General features: G+C 42.2%; 1 long non-coding RNA gene across 1 annotated transcript in view; it reads right to left on the bottom strand.

The window, feature by feature from the left end:
- Positions 1–21,673, bottom strand: part of LOC309380467 — a 144,608-nt gene extending 122,935 nt beyond the window's left edge. The window contains exons 1-2 of the long non-coding RNA XR_014172947.1: positions 21,615–21,673; positions 18,335–18,484 (exon numbers count right to left, since the gene is read on the bottom strand). This is a non-coding gene — a long non-coding RNA (uncharacterized lncRNA). The remainder of the gene's footprint in view (positions 1–18,334; positions 18,485–21,614) is intronic.
- Between the last annotated feature and the right edge of the window lie 1,439 nt (positions 21,674–23,112).

Raw genomic sequence — 23,112 nt, 5'->3', positions numbered from 1 at the left:
ACCCCAGTTCGGCTGCTGTCACAGATTCTGGCACCAGTAGTGGTCCAGGAGAAAAGGTAATCAACATTGTGCCCTCCAGGTGTTGTTCAACTCCATCTCCCATCAGTCCTAGCCAACATGGCCAATGGCCAGGGATGATGATAATTGTAGCCTAACAACATCCAAAGGATGCCATGTTGGTTTGTGCGACTGCAGCCAAAGTGGCAAAGTGAGATCGACTAGAGTAAGACATTCTACTCCTCAATAATGAATCCTCTTACTGACATTAATTCACCTTATTGGTCTCTTACAACAAGGAAATACATTTTCAGGACTACAAAGCTGACCTCGTGCTGAGCGCAAATGAATGCACGCTTTATTTCTCAGCTCCAAATCTGATCAATAGATTCATCCTATATGTACAAAAGACATTTATTGGACTCAATTTAATTATGACTAATTGTGTTTTTGTTTTTTGTTTGCTTTTAGATTTCTCAAGCCCGGGATGGTGGTGTGATGTGCTGCTCAGCACTTGGCATGGTATGTTTAAATGGTGTAAGATGCATCTAAAAGTCTGGACATTTTCCTATGAAGGTTGCTAAAAGTTATTTGAAAACTTGGTGTGGCTGACGTCTGGTTCCTTACCCCTCTGCGATGTCAGCTTAGTGCAATATTTTGCTGATTGGTCTCCTTTATCTGTCTTCAAAGGCTTAAGTCCCGAAAAACTGATAACAATGTACCTTTCTCAAGGGCATGTTTGTGTGGTTTCTAGGAAGAGGAATTCCTGAGTTTATCACCAATTAGTTCATCAAACACCAGTCAGAACCTGCCAGGCACCTAGGGAAAAGGGGGTGTTAATTGAAATAGCCTGTAATTACCCTAATTCAGAAGTGAGATGTTCCCCATCAGCTTAAGCTTTTCGTTCCTGCTTTGTTCTGCACCTGTGTGAGTTCCCTTCTGCTGCTTTCTTCTAGCTACTTAAAGCTGGAGTGGAGTGAGGTGTCTTTTAATTTTATCTACTGAAGTTAAATAGCCAGTGGGGGCGGGGGATAAATACTTTGGTAACTTTGCAATATTTCCACTGTCACAAGTGTGGCTTGTATCTCAGTAATTCATACTCAGTGTAGGCCCACTGAAATGTGGTCACTTGTCCAATAACAAAGTTACATTGCGCCCCACACAAAGAGGCAAGACATGGGTAAATTGGGGCCATGACTCCATTGGATGCTATACAAGAACTATGAAGAAAGCCTACTGTACGGAAACTGCCTACCTGGGTCAGTTGACCCAGTTTTTAATACAGGCCACGTTTGGAGCTGGTGAGGGAACTTTAGCCCCATATCTTCAGGAGTGTAGGGTGGGTGGGTAAAGAGGGCTCCTACCCAGCACTCCTGGCCCCATAGCCCTAAGGAGTGGTTCTCGGGAATCAACATAAAGGTGCCTCGGAGTACTGCACAATGAACATGGTCTTACTGATTCCACTATTCCACTAATAGCCACACCCACGTGGGCACCTCCAAAGTCAAAAGAACCAATTGCTAAGCTCCACATGCAGGATAGAGTTGGCAAAATGATGAAGGCCACGGGCATAAGAGACAAGCCAACAAGCCACTTTGTTGTTGTTTAGTCATTTAGTTGTGTCCGTCTCTTCGTGACCCCATGGACCAGAGTACACCAGGCACTCCTGTCTTCCACTGCCTCCTGCACTTTGGTCAAACTCATGCTGGTAGCTTCAAGAACACTATCCAATCATCTTGTCCTCTGTCGTCCCCTTCTCCTTGTGCCCTCCATCTTTCCCAACATCAGGGTCTTTTCCAGGGAGTCTTCTCTTATCATGAGGTGGCCAAAGTATTGGAGCCTCAGCTTCACGATCTGTCCTTCCAGTGAGCACTCAGGACTGATTTCCTTAAGAATGGAGAGGTTTGATCTTCTTGCAGTCCATGGGACTCTCAAGAGTCTCCTCCAGCACCATAATTCAAAAGCATCAATTCTTCGGCGATCAGCCTTCCTTATGGTCCAGCTCTCACTTCCATACATCACTACTGGGAAAACCATGGCTTTAACTATACGGACCTTTGTTGGCAAAGGTGATGTCTCTGCTTTTTAAGATGCTGTTTAGGTTAGTCATTGCTTTTCTCCCAAGAAGCAGGTGTCTTTTAATTTTGTGACTGCTGTCACCATCTGCAGTGATCATGGAGCCCAAGAAAGTAAAATCTCTCACTGCCTCCATTTCTTCGCCTTCTATTTGCCAGGAGGTGATGGGCCCAGTGGCCATGATCTTCGTTTTTTTGATGTTGAGCTTCAGACCATATTTTGCGCTCTCCTCTTTCACCCTCATTAAAAGGTTCTTTAATTCCTCCTCACTTTCTGCCATCAAGGTTGTGTCATCTGCATATCTGAGGTTGTTGATATTTCGGCAATCTTAATTCCGGCTTGGGATTCATCCAGCCCAGCCTTTCAAACCACTACTTGGTCACAAAGTGGGCAGAATACTGCCACCTATAGGGTGGGTGCTGCACTGCACTTCTAAAGCTAGGCCAGATCTCACACTTTTTGTGGACGCATGCACAGTCTCTCATGCCTTGCCAGGCTCTGGGACCAGGTGGAAAGCCACCCCCTGTCCAGGTATGCTTCTGTGACACCGAACTATAGGAGTGGGCTTTTGTTTTCATTTGCATGTTGTAATGGTGCTATTAGCATTCTAAACCTAATTTCTGTTAAGTTTTGCCATCAGTCATTCTTTTGCTTAGTGGTCTTATAGGACAAACATTTTAATTTAAACTCTATGTTGTTGGTTCTCGCCGGTATTTTAGTTTAATAAGCTATAATGGGTCTCCAAACTGGGACGCTCGGTAATTGCTCTGGGTTTACGTGGCATCCATTGTTCTCTTAGCTGTGCTGCTCTTTCATCTGAGAATGATAGATTTCTTTAAATAAATGGAAAAGCATGCCCTGCAACACACACGTTCCCCGAGTTGCTTCTCCTTCCTCAGAGGAAATTATTCATCCCTTGCCACAGGTGGAAGAGCAGCTGGGGAGGTGATTTTGAGAAGGAAAGGGTTACGCAGTTTTCCCTCCTCCCTTCTGCTCCAGATCACCACCTCCCATACACTTTTCCTTTAAAAAAATAAGATGAAAGACATCGTTTGCACATCATCTAGCCCCACAATTACTGTATGGTGGATAACTGGGATGTTCATACTTGAATTTGTTCTGCTTGCTCATGTGGCCAAGAAAAGTATTGTCTGAAAGCTAAATGCTAAGGAAAAGTGGCAATTAAATGTAAATCATTGCAATGTCCCTAACAGTATTGCCCAACATACCTTGAAAGCATGTGTGCTATGTTGCAGGTGGCAATGTACACATGTGCACTTCATGGACTTTTGTTCTTCTGGGTAGCCTGTGAATTAGCAGGAGTGTAAGGATGTGCACAGATGCTAGGAGAGGATATATTTATTAGATATTATCCTTCCTTCCTTCCTCACGTTTGTGAGTTCAGCAGAGTGCATCGCTTTGCAGCTTAAAAGGAAGCTTAGATAGGCTAGTTTGGACCTTTTAGTTTAAGTAATCCAGGATACTTTAAGGCAGGCTGGATTCTCCTGGTATTTCCCCCTTTTCTCCCCCTTAAAACAATATTCACACAGTCTTGTAAAAGGCAAAAAGTAACATTTACTCAGAGTTTCTTTTGCAGAGACATAGATTCAGCAGCTTTGTTCAGGCAGGCTTAAAATGGTAATTCATGCTTAAGTCTAGTTTAAGGTGGGGTCTGAGCAATGGAGCTCAGACATGCAGATTGTTCTTACATTTCTGGCTTTGTGATGAGAAAAAGAGTTGAGAGTGAAGTGAGGCAAAAGAGGGGCGTGCCCAGGCAGTTGATGAGACTATAAATGGCTATGGGCTCCCCCCTGTCAGGGCACAGTGGGTGTTTCTCTCAGAGTTCTCTCTAGCAAACTAACAGGAAAACTTTGTGAGCTTCAGCTCTTATCATGTGCCAATCTAGCAAACATGCATTGTTGGTTTGACCGCATTGTAAATATCCCGCTGTGGCTCATTAGTAAGCCATCTGCTCTAGGATATGGTAGTCATATTTGAAGGGCTGTCAGTCCTCTCTTTGAATGTGTCCTCTCTCTAACAGCTGTCCAGTCCAAGATAAGGAACCATAACAAACCTGTGGGGAAAATCTATTGGAAACTTCATTGGACTACTTTTGTTAACAGATTCAGGAAATCTCTTAAGGCTCACAGAAACGAATGATATATAGAAGGCACAAACGGAAACACTTTGCAAGGGAGAGGAGTAAGCCAGAACTTCTGAATTTATTCTTATCAGCCTTTTCTGACATTCAAAGTCTTTCTGAATGAAAAATGAAGATGTCTACTTGATTGTCCTAAATCTTTGCGGCATACATGTTGAGACTGAACGCTGCATTACTTCATGGGCAGCTCTCACATTTTGGTTTTCAGGTGCAACTGTGAAGGCAACGTCACTAGCAAGTCTTATCCTAGATAAAACAAGTATATTCTGAACAAAAAGGAGACAAAAGGAAGGGTTTCCTTAGCAACAGGAACTGTAGAATAGATCTCACATAGCTACTCAGGTTTAAAGTTCACATTTGTTCTTATCCAGTTCTGAGGATAAGCATGAACTTAGGCATCAAAAATGTTATAATTATTTCCTCCAAAATACTTGCCCTACCTATGACATGAACTTTTAAAAATATATCCAGGTGACTAACATTTTTTGGCCTAAGAACCACATTCACCCTTAGCCAACCCACTTGGACCCATGTGCCACGGATGGATGTAATTATCTCACACACTCATGAACACATGAGCACAGACTGCACCCCATCTGCTAAACCATGCAGTCCAATCAGTTTTCTTACAGGAGCAATAGCACTCTTTAAGTTTGTATGGACACAGAGATAAAATCGTTAAAACTTAATATACAAAATTTGTCGCAATGCTAGCTGCACACAAATAAAACACTGTGGCTTAAAGACCTTCAGTTAATTTCTGCAGAGCTGTTTCTGTGATATCAAAACTTTATGTTTAATAGTACAGAGAGTTCCCACATTTAACTTTCTGGAGTCAAACCTCTGTGGAGTTTTTCATCCCTCTGAACCAGACAGGTGGTAATTTTGTTAAGAAATATTAATGTTATTCACACACACACACACACACACACACACACTTTAGATTTTAAAATAGAGAGAATTATTTAAATAAGGATGAAATTTCCTCACAATCCATCATGATACCGAGGAAGACAATAGGCAATTTTAGGAAATATAATCAGAATTATAATATTAAGAATTAATATGTCAGATCCATCTTTCTCGCTGAGCTTTCTGGTGAACCACATCTTTCTAAAAAGTACATTACAGTAATGCAAAGTGTGCAATGATTGCATTAGATGGACAAATTTGTCAACTTCAGTTTCTCATTTTTACTAATTTTGCCACATTGCCACATCAGTTTGCAATTCCTTTTAAAACCATCATAAATAGTCACCAACATTTTAACATGCATGTTTCAAAATATACACACTTTGTGTGCAATATTTGCTTAGTAGGCTCTACTTTACAAGCATTTTCCCCCAGTGTAATGTATTTTTGTATGTTATTTTTACAAGTACATGCACTGTTATGCATGCCTTCCTCTAATATACACAGTTGTTTGTTTGACAACAGTATCACAAAATTCAGAGGACTTACAATTTCAAAGGATAGCAGCCTTTTGGGTCACAGACTGTATTGGGATGGGTGAGTCAAACCAATTTTCTGCCTCATCCATAGCTGACTCCTTTCAGCTATGTATATGTTTGGAGAGGAACCTCAATATATGTAAAATGAATCCCCAACTACATGTAAAGACATAATTTAAAAATAGCTAAATGACTAAAAATAAAAGAAAGAGAACACCGAAAAAGGGGGGCATAAAACAAAGAGAATACTGAAAGAGGGGGGCAAAATCAATCCAAACCTTTGGTTGTCTACAAGCAGAAGAAAAAGGTTGATGACAGTGATTTTCAAAACCAACAAAATTAGTCAAACCTCAAAGTGATGCTAAAAGCCCTTTTCTAGGAAGTTTGCTATGCCTGGCATGTATAATAAGAGCCAATGGTCATTTCACATCTAGTTTTGAAATGGCATCTTAAATTAATGCGCTCAGGGAACAAATTAAAGCCTGTTCAATGCAGTGACTATTCTATATGTACCAGTCCTCAGCAGAGAACACGTGGCGACTAGGATCTAGAAAGGCACAGTCTGTTCCACGCACATGGAATTATGAGCATTTCCCCAGAGTTACCTTTCATAATAAAGAGCTTTGCCAAGACTCTGCATCATCTTTAAATCCCGTGGATTTCGGGGGCTCCTGCATGGGCTTTGTTTCTATGGAATGAAGGTCACTAGAGGCTGATGGCATTTCTAGGACATTAAGTTTTATTTACAGATATATACAGGCCGAGCTTAAGAATGGAGTTCACAGCATTGCAGCGCCAAAAGATCCTGCTCCTTATGTTTTGAAGAAGGCCCTCAGTGCCACAAAGCACTGAATTGTCACAGAGCGCAAAATCAGGCCTCTGTGCCTCCTTCAAACCCAGCTGCAGGACTTCTAGTCTATTGTCGTCTTTCACACACGTACACATTTCGGTGGCATCACCTGCCGCAGAAGCAGGGCTAAGCCTTTATTCCTGAATGGATCTCTCCTTTGAGAAAAGTCCACCCATTGAGAAATGTTTCCTTACAGAAGCAGGATAGTCGATCACTCTGACAGAGGCAATAAGACAGTGTCCAGCAGTCCTGACCACACTTCATTCTTAAACCAAGAATTGCACAGCTATGATTTTAAGGGACTCTTCAGATGACATCCAGACTATACCCCCCCCCCCAATTTGCAACAGTACACACTTTGAGGCACCATCTCTTTGGTTTTTGTTGCTCCCTTCCTTCCTTCCCTCAGCAGGAGCATCTCTAGTTGCTGAGGACTATGGCTGCCCAACAAGATCTCATGGACCTGGGTTATGCTATTTGTGTTCAGGTCACACTTGGCCTCATGGCAGCCCCTTTGAGTTCTGAGACTCTTTTCGCCTCTATTCCCTGGCCTGTGGCTATGACTAGCTCTTTCTGCACCCCTAACTCCACCTGCATAGTCTTTTTGCCACAACTTCCTAGGTCTAAAACAATGCAGATAAGATGAACTGCCCAATAGGCTTCCCTTATTATCTACAAAACAAGACTGAACCCAAGGCTGTCAACAGATAAAGGAATTGTTGCTCTCATTAATGTCAAGGTTAAAAAAGAAGTCTGTAATTGTATTTGGATTAAGAACATTCAGAGTCAACATCAGACTTCTTTTTGCAGCGGTGTTCATTTTTTTCTGAGGGGGCAAATACTCTATGCCTTTCTTAAGCTGTATTTTTCCATCCTTCTAATATAGCTCTTTTAATACATTCCTGGTTTCTAGTTTGGAGAATGGTTTACAAGGCCATCAAAGGAGGTTGATAAATTCTCGATCCATTTATTTTCTTAATTCCTGGCAGGGTGTGCTGCAAAACTATAATTGCTGCTAATATAATGAAACAGCCACCGTTCCCCCATACAGCTTTGCTAGTGTGATCCTTTGCATGCCATGGCTTGTAGAGCTCTCATTAGTAACTCTCAGTTTATGATACTTGAGAAATAATGTGCCGCACTTCTTGTGATGGCAATGAATACCTTGGCTAAAAAGCAAAGGAGCTGAAGAGAGCTAGATGCGCTCCTGTTTGTTCTATCTGGTATCCATAGAGACAGGAAGGATTCCACAAGTGGGACATCTTCTGAAAACATTTCACAAGGTTATTTCATCACTGGGCCATTGGCAGAGCTGGGCAGCAGGCAGCAGGCTGTGGTAAGCCACAAGACATATCGGAAATTGCAGGACCAAGACCATAGTCAGGACTGAAGTCAGGGCCAAAGGACAAGCCAGGAAGCAGAATAAGAACATAAGAAGCATCTGCTGGATCAGGTCAGTGGTCTACCTAGCCCAGCGTCCTGTTCTCACAGTGTCCAACCAGATGCCCTTGAGAAACCCTCAAGGAGGACTCTGTGGTTTCCAGCCTCTGACTGGAGACAGAGCATAGCCACCATAGCTAGTAGGACTGAGAGTAAGCTAATAGTCAGGACCAAAGGACACAGGGAAACACAAGAACTCGGGAAGAGCTTGTTGCTCAAGCAAGGCTTAACTGGAACAGGAAACTCTCTTATCCATGGCAAAGCTATCCCTGTTCAGTCATAGCTGATGAACCCACCACAGTTGGTAATGCACAATTTAAGTCGCTGTGGTTACCTGGGTCTCTAGTGATGAATCCAGGAACAGCCCCCAATTTGTGCACCTGCCCGTTCAGAGGGAGTTCAAATCCATCAAGGACATGTACACATTTCAACTCCCAGATCTGGGAACTGCCTATCTATAGGGTCTTTATCTTGTCAGGATTCAATCACAGTACATTAGCCCTCAACCAGGCCCTGGTGGAGGACATGTGTGGCTTCTCTTGATTCATGTGTGTGTCACTAATATATTGGTGATGTTTTGCTCCAGATCTCCTAATGACCATCCCAAGTGACTTCATATAGAAGTTAAATAGCACTGAGGACAAAACTGTGCTGTCTGGCATCCCAGATATCAGCTGAGTGAAGAAAGCACCCAATACTATTCTCTGGAAGCAAATGAAACCACTATGGCACATTCCCCAAAACTCACTGGAACAGTCCAGGAGGTCAGCGGTTTCAATAACTGCTAAGATATCATGGAGAATCAGTAGGGTCAGTCTCCTTAGAAAGGTCAGAGTGGCCAAGACCAATTCTATTCCAAAACTATGCCTCAACCCAGATTGAAAAATCTCAGGAAGAGTAGGTTCATCCAAGACTGTCAGCAGCTGAACTGCCACCACATTCTTCTTGCTCAAAAAATGGTGTACAGGTGACTGTGTGTTAGGTAACATAGACCCAGAAGATATAGTAAGTGGACTCTGCAATGGAAGTCCACTTTTGTGAAGGTGGACATCCAGTGACTTCCAGTGATGGTCTCTCCATTTTTTCCCAAGGCATTAGGATTTTGCTTGAATTCGGGAAGGGAAGAGTCATGTTCAGTAACTTGTAAGGTGTTGGGAGCTTGTTACTCCATGGAGGATTCATTGTGGAAGATTTATTCTACTGGGGCAGTGTAGAAAGAGGAGCAGAAAGAGCCTGGGCCCAAAACATTTTGAGCTGCAGTAGAGGGTTGAATTTCTTCAGGAATTTCTGGTAATACTAATCTTGTGGGGCGGGGGGCATAACGATAGAGTTTGGGGTTACTGTGGGACTGCATGGCATTTTCTCTAGCAAGGGGTCGTGACCTAAGTTATTATTTTCTGCTGTAGTAAAAATGACTCCCATTATTGCTGCAACAATTTGCTCTGATTTCTTCATGGCATTCCAGAAAGTCTTAACAGTTTATCTCTCACAGTGTGCCAAGCAGTAATGTGACATACGGCTCTTTTTCTTTTTTTAACCCTCCAGAGATACAAGAAGTGCTTGTGAAGGTCCATTTTATCGAAGAGCTTTTAATAGATTTGTGGTGGGTGGAGAGAAATAGAGAGGCAGGGGGAGGAAGAGGTCTCTAGACATTCTGGTTAGGAGCAGCTAAGTGCTTGATAGAGGGGATAGGAAGAACAGGATTCAAAGAAAGAAGGAAGACTTTGGTAAAGTCATGAAATAACATACTGCCTTTCATATAAAGAAAATGCATGATACAGAGAAAGCATGCAGCCTTCTATTTTTTGAGGTGGTAAAAGAGCTTCCCGCCAGTAAGCAAATGTATTTATTTTAAAATTAATTTTATTTACTTATTTTCCCCCCTTCTTGGCCCCCACTGCCAAAATCAGTGGGGTCTTGGAAAGTCAGAAACAATTACTGGGGGGTACATTAGCTCTTGGGCTTTTTGCTAGCCACAAATAGGTTTATGAGATCTTATCATAAGATTTAAGACCTTCCCCTGCTTCTGATACTCTTCCAATGGGAAACTAGCATTTCCTTACATATACAAATATCTCCTCCCAGTTAAGTTATCCATGCTGTGACACAAAAGTGAGAGCAATTGTTTCTTTATTTTTTGAAGATGAATGAATGAATCAATCAATTTTTTCCAGTCACTGACCAGAGTGACTTTTTGAAGTTGTCAGTACACACATCAAACATCAACTGCCCTACATGAGGTAATATGTAGCTTACATGCTGCAGGCTCATAGCTGTGTGGTTGGAATTGCAATTTCAGCACCAGGAGCTTCCCATAAACACGTAGTCAGAGTTTATTTGTTGTTGCAACCATCCTGGTCATTTCAACCAAATAGTAAATAGAAGTATTCTATGCATACTGTGCAGAATAGTCATAGATACACTGTTAAAATACAGTGACAACCAATTTATACAGTTATACATTAAAATGCAGACCCACACAAATAAGTTTCTCTATTACATTACCGACCAGACTTTGCAGTCCATCATATTGTCCTTGATGAACGTACTTCACGCTCCATAAACACATAACACATGGCTTATAAGGCCGTTTTCTCTAGGAATCTGCTTCTTTGCATCTACTGTCCATTTAACAACTGGTACCAAGCAAGATAAGCAGAATGGAATTCTGATCTTGAGATGCAAGAAAGCCTCTAAATTACTCATCAAAAGGGGGCAGAAATGATGATGCAAATCTAAACTGAATCCTTCCAGCACAATATGTTAATTTTTTTATATAATAGTTATTAAGACTTAAAATCTATGAGTAATATCCTGTGTTCTAGAAGCCTATTACATGATTTATAAGGAAGCTGAACATTCTAGCTGACTTATAATGTCAGGGAACAGTGGTAAGGTCTCAGAGAATGCTCTTTAAAAAAGAAAAGAAAAGAAAAACTTTATTGGTTTTTGTAAGACCAATTGTCTAGAGCACAAATTGTCTAGAGCACAACTCAGTGACACGCAATATAATCACGAAGTACTGGTGGTTAGTGATGTATGGAAGTGAGAGCTGGACCATAAAGAAGGCTGATCGCCGAAGAATTGATGCTTTTGAATTATGCTGGAGGAGACTCTTGAGAATCCCATGGACTACAAGAAGATCAAACCTACCCATTCTTAAGGAAATCAGCCCTGAGTGCTCACTGGAAGGACAGATCCTGAAGCTGAGGCTCCAATACTTTGGCCACCTCATGAGAAGAGAAGACTCCCTGGAAAAGACCCTGAGGTTGGGAAAGATGGAGGGCACAAGGAGAAGGGGACGACAGAGGATGAGATGGTTGGATAGTGTTCTTGAAGCTACCAGCATGAGTCTGACCAAACTGCAGGAGGCAGCAGAAGACAGGAGTGCCTGGCGTGCTCTGGTCCATGGGGTCACGAAGAGTTGGACATGACTAAACGACTAAACAACAACACTGGTGGTTAATCAGCTTGGCACTACAAACGTACAAGAGAGACAAGCAATAAAAAGTTGCAGTGTAGAGAATTCTTCTTCAGTGTTCCAGCTACCCACGTCTTCTTTCAGAATAGTCCACTCCCATCTTCCCTGCAGAAGACATGAATTGAGCATCCACGCCATATTTAAAGCACATGGTTCCCTCAACATAGAATACTGGGAGCTGGAGTTGACTCCTCACAGAGCTGCAATTCCCAGTATCCTTAACAAACTCCACTTCTCTGGGGGAACCATGTGCTTTAAAGGTATGATGTGGGTGTAGCCTTTGTATTCTGTGCCCCGTGGGCATGCTCAGTCCTCGTCCGGCTGGTGTGGGTGTGCTTCTCTTAGGCTTCCCCCCCCAAATGTTTATTTCTTCTGTGAAACCTTCGAGTTCCCCTATGTTGACAGCTCACACTTGTTTCTTAGCAGCCATATTTTGGCTATTTCCCCATGATAACTTGGGGGAAGGGCTGTAGCTAAGTGGTAGAACTTCTTCTTTGCATGCATCCAATGGCATCTCCAGGTAAGGATGGAACACTGGAGAACTGCTGCCAGTCTGCAGGGACAATACTGGACTTGATGGTCTGACTGAGAATAAGGCAGGCTCCTGTGGTCCAGTAACAGGTCATGTTGTCCATATATGTAAGTGGACTTGCAACAAAATGAGAGCCAGTGTGATGTAATGCTTAGACTGTCAGACTAGGAACCGGGAGACCAAGGTTCAGGTCTTCACTTGGCCATAAAGGTGACTTTGGGCCTGACATTGCGCCTCCACATAAAATTGAAGTATTTGGGTTCTGGGTGGTGGGGAGTATGTTTGCAAAGGTGAAACTTCATTTCGCATGTATGTAAGATTGCAAACTTCAGACAAATGAAAGAAATGACTTCAGCTCTGAGAAACAGCCCAGATAGACTTGGGATGGAAGAGTCATTTCTCAGGTCCCCTTCCAACAAGTTTATTTGTTTTCAAAGACATCTCCAGACAGAGGAGGACATCAACAATTCATCAGAAGAAAATATATTCTTTTCAAGTCTCCTCCTTGATTTTCAGCACTGATGTTACTAGTAAGGAGCACAGAATGATCAGTATTCGCCAGCTGATGTTTTCAACATGGGTTAGACTTCCTACCCCCACTTCCAGGCAAAGTGGCTTACTCTAAGTAATGAACAGCCTGGAGAAATTTCCTTTCCTTTGTCATTAGGTATTTGAACCCAGCCTCACCCAACACTGCTCAAGTGGTTTCCTTGACCCTTTGGAGAACATTTGTTGTTGCGGCAGTGCAGATATTTGCCGTAGTGAGAGATGGAAAAGTCCCCTTTTGCAAGCATCCTTCTGCCAACACATCTTTTGCTTTGGTAATGGACTGGATGAGAGCCATGAAACTGAAGCTCAATCCAGATAAGACTGAAGCACTGCTAGTGGGTGGTTCCCTAGACAAGATGCATGCAAGTTTGCCTGCTCTGGATGGGGTTACACTCCCTCTGAAGGAGCGGGTATGCAGTTTGGGAGTATGTCTGGATCCATTATTGTCGTTTGAGGCTCAGGTAGCCTCAGTGGTGCAGAGTGCCTTCCATCAGCTTTGTATGGTGGCCCAGCTATGCCCCTATCTGTCACGTATGCTTTGGTAACCTCTAGGTTGGATTACTGCAATGCATTATACATGGGACTACTTCTGAAGAAGGTTCAGAAACTTCAGCTGGTGCAGAACTCAGTGGCCGGGTTGCTCACCGGTTTGAGCATATAACACCAATCCTGGTCCAACTGTGCCGGCTGCCAATTAGTTTCCGGGCCCAATTTAAAGTGCTATTTTTGACCTTTAAAGCCTTAAACAGCACAGGACTGCGATACCTAGGACCACCTCTCCCCATATGAACTGACCTAGACCCCATGATGCTCATCTGAGGCCTATCTTCACGTGCCTCCTCCATGAGAGTTCTCAAGGGCATCAAGATGAGAATGGGCCTTTTCTGTGGTAGTTCCCCGTTTGTGCAATGCTCTCCCCAGCGAGGTTCACCTGGTGCCTTCATTGCATATCTTTAGGTGAAAACATTCCTCTTCTCCTAGGCCTTTGGCTAATTAAACAATGTACGGCCTTTTAAGCTGGGGTGGGGTATTGTTTTTGTTTGTTACTATGCTATACATTCTGATGTGTTTTTATTGTAAAATGCCCTGTGATCTTCGGATGAAGGGTGGAACAGAAATTTAATAAATCATCAACATCCTCTCTGCATTTCAATAAAAAAATATTGTGGTAGTGGGAATAATAAGTACAGATGGACCAGTACAATGTTTCTGTGCTTCCCTTGTTCAATTAATCTGGCATCGCTTTTGTTGCTACTCCACTGTAGGATCTGGCATTCAGAAGGGTTGGTTTTAAATGGTCCCATTAGTGTTCCAGAGGTAAATTAGCTTGAAGGGGATCATTGAGAACCAAGGTTGAGTGCTTTTGAGGCTGCTGCCCATCACCTACGTGTAACACAGGTAGAAAATTGTATGGCAGAAGAGGTTTGTGAGTGTAGTACTACTGTGCTTTTGCCGGGCCTCCGTGTATTTCAATGGCATATGGGCAGGAGAACTTCCCACTAGATTCTGTGCCTACACTCCTTACAGACAAAAGCCACTTCATCTGCAGGGGATGAGAGACCCACTTCTCTGAGGACACTATCGCTAGCAGACAGCTCATAAAAACAAGATCACGGGGATTGATAAGCAAACAAAAAGGCCTTTAGAGCTGCAGGATAACCATTTTCTCAGCTCATTAGAAGCTGCTCTACGGTTAAATATTTCATCATTCCTTGATTCAAGAGTTTAAAAATATTTACCCACAGAATATTGCATGGCGAGATTGTTAGACACCGACTTGCTATCAGATTGCAGGAGACACAATTCTGGCAGGGGGAAAAATGCTAAGCTCTAGCAATTGTGGGTGCTTGTATATATGGCTCATGCTGTCAAAGGGAGGCCACTGAAAACAGCATGTGGCCCTTTCCAGAGCTTTTACATTTGGACATACCAAATGGTAGCCAATTCAGTGTTAACCCATTGAAATTAATGGACCTAAGTGAGTCATGCCTAATTATTTCAGTGGGTCTGCTCTGAATAAAGCTTAGCTGCATGCAACCAACTGTGTGGATTGCTGCCAGTGCATTGTAAATCTCCATGCCCTCAGATCATGTTTCTGGATGGTCCTGGGTGACACCTAGATGATGATCCATTCACTCCAATTGCAGGTTGCTACCTTCTCCATTGAAAGGGAGGAGAAGCTCCTGAAGGCTGGCATATATTCTGTTGGAAGTCACACAGAGTGGTTGGGGCAACCCAATAAGATGGGAGGGGTACAAAAAACCTATATTATTATTATTATTATTATTATTATTATTATTATTATTATTCCCATCAATAACCTCAACCCCTGCAAATGATTACTTAACACTTTTGGGTTGGAGTAATCTGATAGAGGCTGCATGCCAGCAGTAGGTGAGGCTGGAGCCAGTGATGGGTGAAGGCAGAGACAAACCTGGACAGGCTGCCCATTCCTGATTCAGCCAATAGCAATAGAATTCATAGAATCATAGAATTGTGGAGTTGGAAGGGATCCTGAGGGTCATCTAGTCCAACCCTCTGCCATGCAGGAATACACAGCTGTCCCATTCAGGGATTGAACCTGCAACATTGGCATTACCAGCACCACGCTCTAACCAGCTGAGCGATAGACTCCCTCTTTTCCTTTAGCCCACCGGGTGAGCTGTCCTTTATCTACCTCAGAACTAATCTTCACAAGGAGAAGTAATGTGTGTTGTCTGGTCTGAAACCAAACAGAGAATTTATTTTAGTGTTTTATACATATTTGGAAGCTGCTTGATGCTGTTGGTGGGTTGTTTTTTTATGACATGTGATGAGGCGCATGGAAACAATTAATATAATGCAGGATAATAAAACAGTTTCATTGGTTGCCCACTACCACTATTAATAACAACTTGTTAAAACAGAGGTGGCCAGCAGTACACTGTCTGGATGTTGTTGAACTAGGACTTCCTTCATTCTGGAGCAATGGCAACGCAGGCTGGAACTGATGGGAGTTGGAACTGAATAGCATCAGGGGCAGGGGGACCCACGTAAAAAGCTGGTTCATCATTATACACATTCTTTATATACTTTTAATTTGGCATAAACCTTAGAACTGAGCTATAAAGCTCATCTGAAAAGTGTAGTCTAAAGTTTCCCTTCTCCTTTATCTCATTTTCTAGGAGGTAATCCATTATTTTGTACAAGTGAAAGAAGAAAACATCTTCAGATTTGAGCACATAGCTATATAATTAGATCGAAAAACATTGTTTCATGGAAAAAAACAGTTTGCCAATTTGTTCTATGCCAATGTTTATTAATGCTATGCTTGGTAACATGCAGAGATCAGGTAGGCCCCAGCTTCAAGCCCAGCAACCACAGGACTTTGGGATACTTGAAACAAACTAAAGCAGATTGCTATACTTTTCAGCGTTTGTTCAAGAGCTTCCGCTTAGAGAATGGAACTCTTCTCTCCCTGTGTCCACCCACCAAATGTGTTCTGGGAGTTCCCCCAATCCATTGGAGCGGGTTTGGGTGTGGAGGGGGGTACATTATGGAAGAAATGGAGGGGAAGTTCCTCCTGTTCATATGAAAGACACCAAAGAAGAAATGGAAGGGGTTTGACAGCTTGAACATATTTTTATCTATCAGAAAATAAACTAGATAGATATTGATTAGTTGGTTAGACGCAGAAACACACATGGGTAGCAGGGCACCATCATGCAAATTTGTTTTTGATATCTTAAGAGGTGTCCAAATACATAGTGAAAAGACAACTTCCCAAAACATACAGTAGATTACTTTAAATATTAGGCATCACCATAAATCTGTGACATTTGGTCATTTACCTTACAAATATTTTTCCTGACAGTATTTAGTGGTGAAGTTCTATCCTTGGTGTCTAAGAATTTGTCCTCTTGCAGTCTCTGAATTTTTGGACTGAAATTTGATCCCAGATACTCCTAGCAGGAGAGGGAAATGAGCTAGAAGCCGACCTGTTTCCACTCCTACCAGATGGATGGTTAACAATATCTTGAAGAAGATGGGTGAGGCTTATTAGCATAGATGAGGTGGTCATCGTGCAGACTTCAGCCTAAGCTGCTTGCAAATACCGAGTGACTATCTATAGCATCAACTTTTGCAAGACGTAGGGTTCCAAAAGCTGAAGCACTGGGTTTTAAAAGTAGTTATTTATATGATCTACTGTAAGAGAACAGCACAAAGGCAATAATCACTTTAGGGGCAACAATGAGAGCACAATTATTGACACCAATTCAGTAGTGGGGTTTACAAAGAAATTTTGAAGATTTGTAACATCTTTCCCAACTTTCTGATTTATGTTTTCCTTGCTGTTCTTTTGGAATATAATGTAGTTTAGCTTCTTGTTTTGTTACTCTGTGCTGTGCTAGAGTTTCCCAGACCCATTTATCACAATTTTAGAAGACTCTTAGAACAGCTTTCCAACCTACTCAAGAAAATATCCAAGACCTTACTCCTGTAAGGTCCCTCCAAGCACCACACAATAGAATTATCTGTGATTACTGTTACAAAATTGCATTTTAAAATGACATGCTACTTTCCCATAATTATTCCCCATCAAATCTTTTTTCTGTTTATAGTCAGAAGGCATTATTTTTTTTTGTTTAAATTCCCAGTACAGAACAAGAATGCAAAACATCAGTCAATTGCACACCTTCTTCTCCTACTCAGACAATTAGACCTTAGGTAATCATTTGCATCAAATGGATGTCTGTGGATTTATCCTGTTTGTTGAATAAAATTAAACCTTTGCCCATCTCTCCTGGTGGCCACTTTAAAGGGTGAAAGATGCTTACTTTATACAGTCAATAACCAGAGTTTTTATTTTACAGATTAAATTGTAATAATGTTATTTTATAAAACTGTAGGAGGTATTTTTACATTTCAAATCTGTTTGATTTGTACATAAGTGGAACCTCCCTCAAGTGAGATATAAAGATATGCAATTGGAAAATGGGATTCTTGAAGTTCATGAATGGCATTTTAAACAGCAGGGACCGTGATTCCATTCCCGTTTCTCATCGAAGCAGAAATTGCAGGTAGCACTTATTAATGCATGCTATTCATCATTAGTCTCTCGCTTGCATGCTGTACGAGAAGGGTATGATTTAACACTTCGGGGAGATTTCAGAATATGGCTGCCTAAATCTTTCTGCAGACATGTTTATGGCCAGGCCCTTTGAAAGCTCCAAAGAACCACTTCCAGCTTTTTGAAGCCTCTAGCCATAATTGCATGGCACCAAAAATAGAGTGGTAGATAATTTGATGTTTTTATATGTAACAAACACTTTTGTAGCCTGAGAGGACTGTGTCACAGTTTGGTCTTGTGTGCATAAAAACGAGTTGTGCAACTCATCAAAGGCCACAAAATGAAGAGGGGGGAAAGAGTCTAAATTTGAGGTCTGCTTTGAGTTGGAGGCTCCAGGCCTAATGGCCCTCCTGACCCCATGCCCCAATTGGCTCTGTTGATGGTATCAGTACAAGCTATACATACATTTTTTTGGATGTTCTGATTCAGAAAACAGCATTCCTGGAAGCTGTCTGACATCTATTCTGACAGAGCAAACTCGGGGACTTATGAGATGAACACAGAACGCTCATGCCATCCAAATTGGAGCAGATTCCAGAGTTTAACTATGCACTGTGTGGAGAAGCACTTTTTGCCTGTCCTCAATGCTGAACAAATTCAAGGGTTTGAGAGGAGAAAAGCTTTTCTCTACCCGGTTTCTTCATGCCATGCATAATTTGTACCCACTTTTATCAACTTGTCTCTTACCTTTTCTCGAGTTTCCCACATAAGTGAGCTACTCCATCCCCCTTGGTCATTTTTGTTGCCCTTTTCTGAACTTTTCCCAACTCTGCAATATCCTTTTTGAGGGGAGGCTACCGGAACAGAAGGCGATATTCCAAATGCACCCAACTAACACTGATGACAGAAACAAAATATTGCACTAAATGTACTGTCGGGCTAGCATGCAGACAGACCACTGGTTCTGCCCATAAGATGATGATGAAATAAGTGAAAGCTTGCTGCATATCTACAACACAGAGTGAGGAATTCAACTAGCATGTACTCAGAGTAGACCCATTGAAATTAATGAACCTGACTAAGTTAGGTCCATTACTTTCTGTGGGTTTGTGATGAGCAAACATTAACTGAATAGCACCCAGACAGACCAAACTGGGAACCATGTGTCTAACCCAATGTTTTCCATATCTAGGCAGAGAAACTATTTCGATACCACCACTAGCAAACATAGAATTCTGCTACTCTGAAGATCTTGCTCACTGTTTCAATGTGACCAGTTGGTTTATTCCTCCCATAGGAAATTAACCAAGAAGTAAAAAAGGAAGAACTTTCTGCAGAGATAGCTTTTTTTATTGCTGGAAAATGAGTTTCCCGGATATCAAAGCAGACATGGAATTCATAAAAGTCTCCACCAAAACTCCTCTAGAGAGCAACTATTGTTTCCTTTATTGCCACAAAAGATCTGGTGTAAGTCACTGAGCAAACACACATTGCAATTATTGATGAAAAGCCTGCACTGCTTTCAGAGGGCCAAGGTTTGGGCATTAAAGTCTAATCAAATGCCTAGAGTCTCATAACACAGAAGATCATGGAAATTGCTGCACCAAGTGAAGCATCAAGTGCTCTAGGTGTCATGCCTTTTTCACAGAGGCCCTAGAAGACAAGGCCACCACTCATTCTTAAAGAAGGAGGCTACTTTTGCCCACCAAAGCTCTTTTTCTGGGACAGACCTAGTTGTGTTTTATGTTTTCAGTAGTTGAGGTATCCATTCTCCCTTTTATGGTTGCCACTATATCACATCAATGAAGTCACTTATTTATTTTACATCATTTGTATCCCACTTTACAGTTTTTGGAAGGAAAACAACCCAAACACCTTAAGCGGTTTACAGCATATTTTGAAATACAGCAGTCCAAAATCCCAGAAGAAAACGTTACACAGACAAATCATTTGTTCAAAATTTTAAAAAAATCCTCATTAATGCAGCATAATTAGCAGCAAAACAAGGCATCCTCTTAAATGTCAGAAAACATTGCAAGTAAAAATCAAATAAAAACCCCATGCATTAAAGCATTGTTAGCAGCTAAACCAAATAACTCAAATAGAAGCTGCACCCGTACTTTCTGGCACAGTAACATTTCCCAAGCACATCCTTATTACCCTTCCACATACGGATCTCGTTCTCAGGCATTTCCACCAACCATACCCATAATACAGTTGATCCCAGAAGCAGCTCAGGTGGGGGCTATGCTAGCTTCCTGGCAGGTGGCTCACTGTTGCTCACCAGGAGGAAGACGGAAAGCGGAGAGGTGGCAGGGAGGTCAGCACAGTGCAAATGCGGTGGCAGAGCCAATCTTGTGCTATTTAGTGGTGTGTTTGCCCACCTTATTGCCATCTCATCCCTCTCCCTTTTTGTAAGCAACAGCTACCCAACTGCTGGGAAGCTAATATGGGCTCCAACCCAGCCATACAATTACATTGCTAAGGCTTAGCATTTGGGGAGAGGTGTTATCATCCATCCGCAGAAATGTCTGTGGGTAGCTGCCTGTCTTTAGCAAAGGCTCACAGAATCAACAACTGGGGTTTCTCTCTCCATCCAGTCTTAGGTTTTAGCCAAAGACACACAAACTTGAATGCTCATTATCTTTGCTCTTTGCTCCTGCTATTAGCATGTCCCTGTGATATTTTTTGAAAGGCGTCACATTAAAAACACAGGTTACTCAGTAGGAATTTAAGAAAGGTCATTCTGCTTATTAGAGGGGAACAATGACATACTGTTTTGTGCAGAAGGCTTTAGCTGCTGAGTGTCAAAAGACTCCTTCCATGTAAAACTGAACTTCAAAGTAGCATAATAATATGGTAAACAGCACAGTACAGTGGTACCTCGGGTTACAGATGCTTCAGGTTACAGATGCTTCAGGTTACAGACTCCGCTAACCCAGAAATAGTACCTCGGGTTAAAAACTTTGCTTCAGGATGAGAACAGAAATTGTGCAGTGGCGGCGGGGCAGCAACAGAAGGCCCCATTAGCTAAAGTGGTACCTCAGGTTAAGAGCAGTTTCAGGTTAAGAACGGACCTCCAGAATGAATTAAGTTCTTAACCCGAGGTACCACTGTAACATTGTGCTTATCTCCAACCTTTAAGTAGGGTGGTATTTGTACATAATATACTATGGGTATGTGCCAATTTTTAAAGAATAATTAAATCTATTTCAAAACCAGAATTACAGTGGTACCTCAGGTTAGATATGCTTCAGGTTACATAAGCTTCAGGTTACAGACTCCGCTAACCCAGAAATAGTGCTTCAGGTTAAGAACTTTGCTTCAGGATAATGAACAGAAATCGTGCTCTGGCGGTGCGGCAGCAGCGGGAGGCCCCATTAGCTAAAGTGGTGTTTCAGGTTAAGAACAGTTTCAGGTTAAGAACAGACCTCCGGACCAAATTAAGTACGTAACCAGAGGTACCACTGTATTTGAAGTTACAACCTTAACTAGGAATGTGCCAAGTATTATCTGGCTTTGCTTTTCAGGCCAAAATTTGTGATTTTGCCCCCTCTCCCAATACCCCTGTGTTAATATTAATTAGGGCTGTGCATCAGATTGTGATGAATTGTGAGGTGAAACTGGATGCCCCAGGGAATTTGGCCTTGCCAATGGTGAATCAGATCTCTGTCAGGAGGCACAGATTGAGGCAAGGAGACCTAAAGTGCTTTGTAGCACCTCGTTGATCCAGGCATCAAAATAATGCTGCAGGCAGGCGTCTGCTGAAAGCAAAAGCAATGTATCTAAGCTTACCATAACATTAGGGTAGGGTGATGGGAAAGCAAACACTGAAGGAGAGAGTGGGTGCAGAGGCAGAGCCTTATTGTTATTGACACTCCAGCTTGCAGTTAGAGAATTACCGGTACTCCAGTACTTTGGGAGAGCTTTGCAAGAGTGAAACCTATGTCTCTACTGTAAAGAAAGATGGGGAGGTGAGAGAGTACCAACAGAACTCTGAATAAGTAATCAGAAGCAATCATTTTACCTGGAAATTGAATTCTTTCGACTCCAAAATCATATTGTCTGCAGTTTGGCACATTTCTTAAAAGGTAAAGGTACCCCTGCCCGTATGGGCAAGTCTTGACAGACTCTAGGGTTGTGTGCCCATCTCACTTAAGAGGCTGGGGGCCAGCGCTGTCCGGAGACACTTCCGGGTCCCATGGCCAGCATGACGAAGCTGCTCTGGCAAGCCGGCACCAGCGCAGCATACGGAAACGCCGTTTACCTTCCCGCTATAAAGCGGTACCTATTTATCTACTTGCACTTAGGGGAGCTTTTGAACTGCTAGGTGGGCAGGAGCTGGGACCGAAAGACGGGAGCTCACCCCGCCGCGGGGATTCGAACCGCCGACCATGCGATCGGCAAGCCCTAGGTGCTGAGGTTTTACACACAGCGCCACCCGCGTCCCTGTGCACATTTCTTAACTAAGGGTAATTCTCCAGTCAAATAAAGGAGCCTCCTAATTGGTCCAAGTTGAATCAGTCTGTTTTATCAGCACCAAACCGAATATTAAACTTTTCTTCTTTTTTATTGGTTCCATTGTTGTCCCTGCTGTTTGGGTTTCCACTGGTTGCGGTGTCTTTCTTCCCCTTTTCTTAGTCATATGGGTGGTGCCTGCCAATCAGCGATCATAGAAGTACATAGCCAATCAGATTTGGCCCTGTGGTGACATCACTGAGAGCAAACGAAGTCAATTTGAGAAAGTACACAAGAGAGGGCAATATAAACAAATGGAAATATTTTCACTAGTAGTGCCAAAGATCATTAACAGAGAAATCATTTTAAACGCTGCCAACAATGTTCTGGAAAACTAATCCCTAACCTTAATGTTTCCAAGAAATCTAACATATAGAAATGACGCAAATGCTTCAAAATGCTTCATTCATTCATTTAAAAATATTTTAAATGCTTCATGAATGAATAACTTCCTTTCCAAGTAAACTTGGCAACATATTTAATTAATGCATTTTCTCCTCTTGAGGTCACCAGAGTAGCAGTTTAAAATTGCAGTGTCACAGCGTTCCATAATTCACTGGCAGTGAGTTAGTAGAAAGAGGCAAAGAGGCATGAACTGAGGAAGCTTTTAATTTGGTTAATGGAAACCAGATTCTCAAGGGAGACATTTTTTTAAAAATCACATAATCTTAACAGACAAAAACAACACAAAGGGAAGTGTTTGTGTGTTTGACCATGGGATTGTTTCACGCAATCCATTTGGCTACAGTGGAACCTCGGTTTTTGAGAGTCTTGGAAGCCAAACGTTTTGGTTTTTGAATGCAAAAACCTGGAAGTAAATGCTTCCATTTTTGAACACGCCTTGGAGGTCGAACAGCTTCCACTGAGCCCCCCTCCCAATTTTCTCCATTGAATTTGCAGACTGCCCTTTGCACCTCAGTTTTTGAACGTTTCGGAAGCTGAGCTGTCTTCCGGAACGGATTATGTTTGAAAACCGAGGTACCACTGTACTTGATAAAGTAATTTTA

The sequence above is a fragment of the Podarcis melisellensis genome (genome assembly GCF_964234715.1).
Source record: "Podarcis melisellensis genome assembly, chromosome: 1".
Lineage (NCBI taxonomy): Eukaryota > Metazoa > Chordata > Lepidosauria > Squamata > Lacertidae > Podarcis > Podarcis melisellensis.
This window is presented reverse-complemented; position numbering and strand designations above follow the sequence as displayed.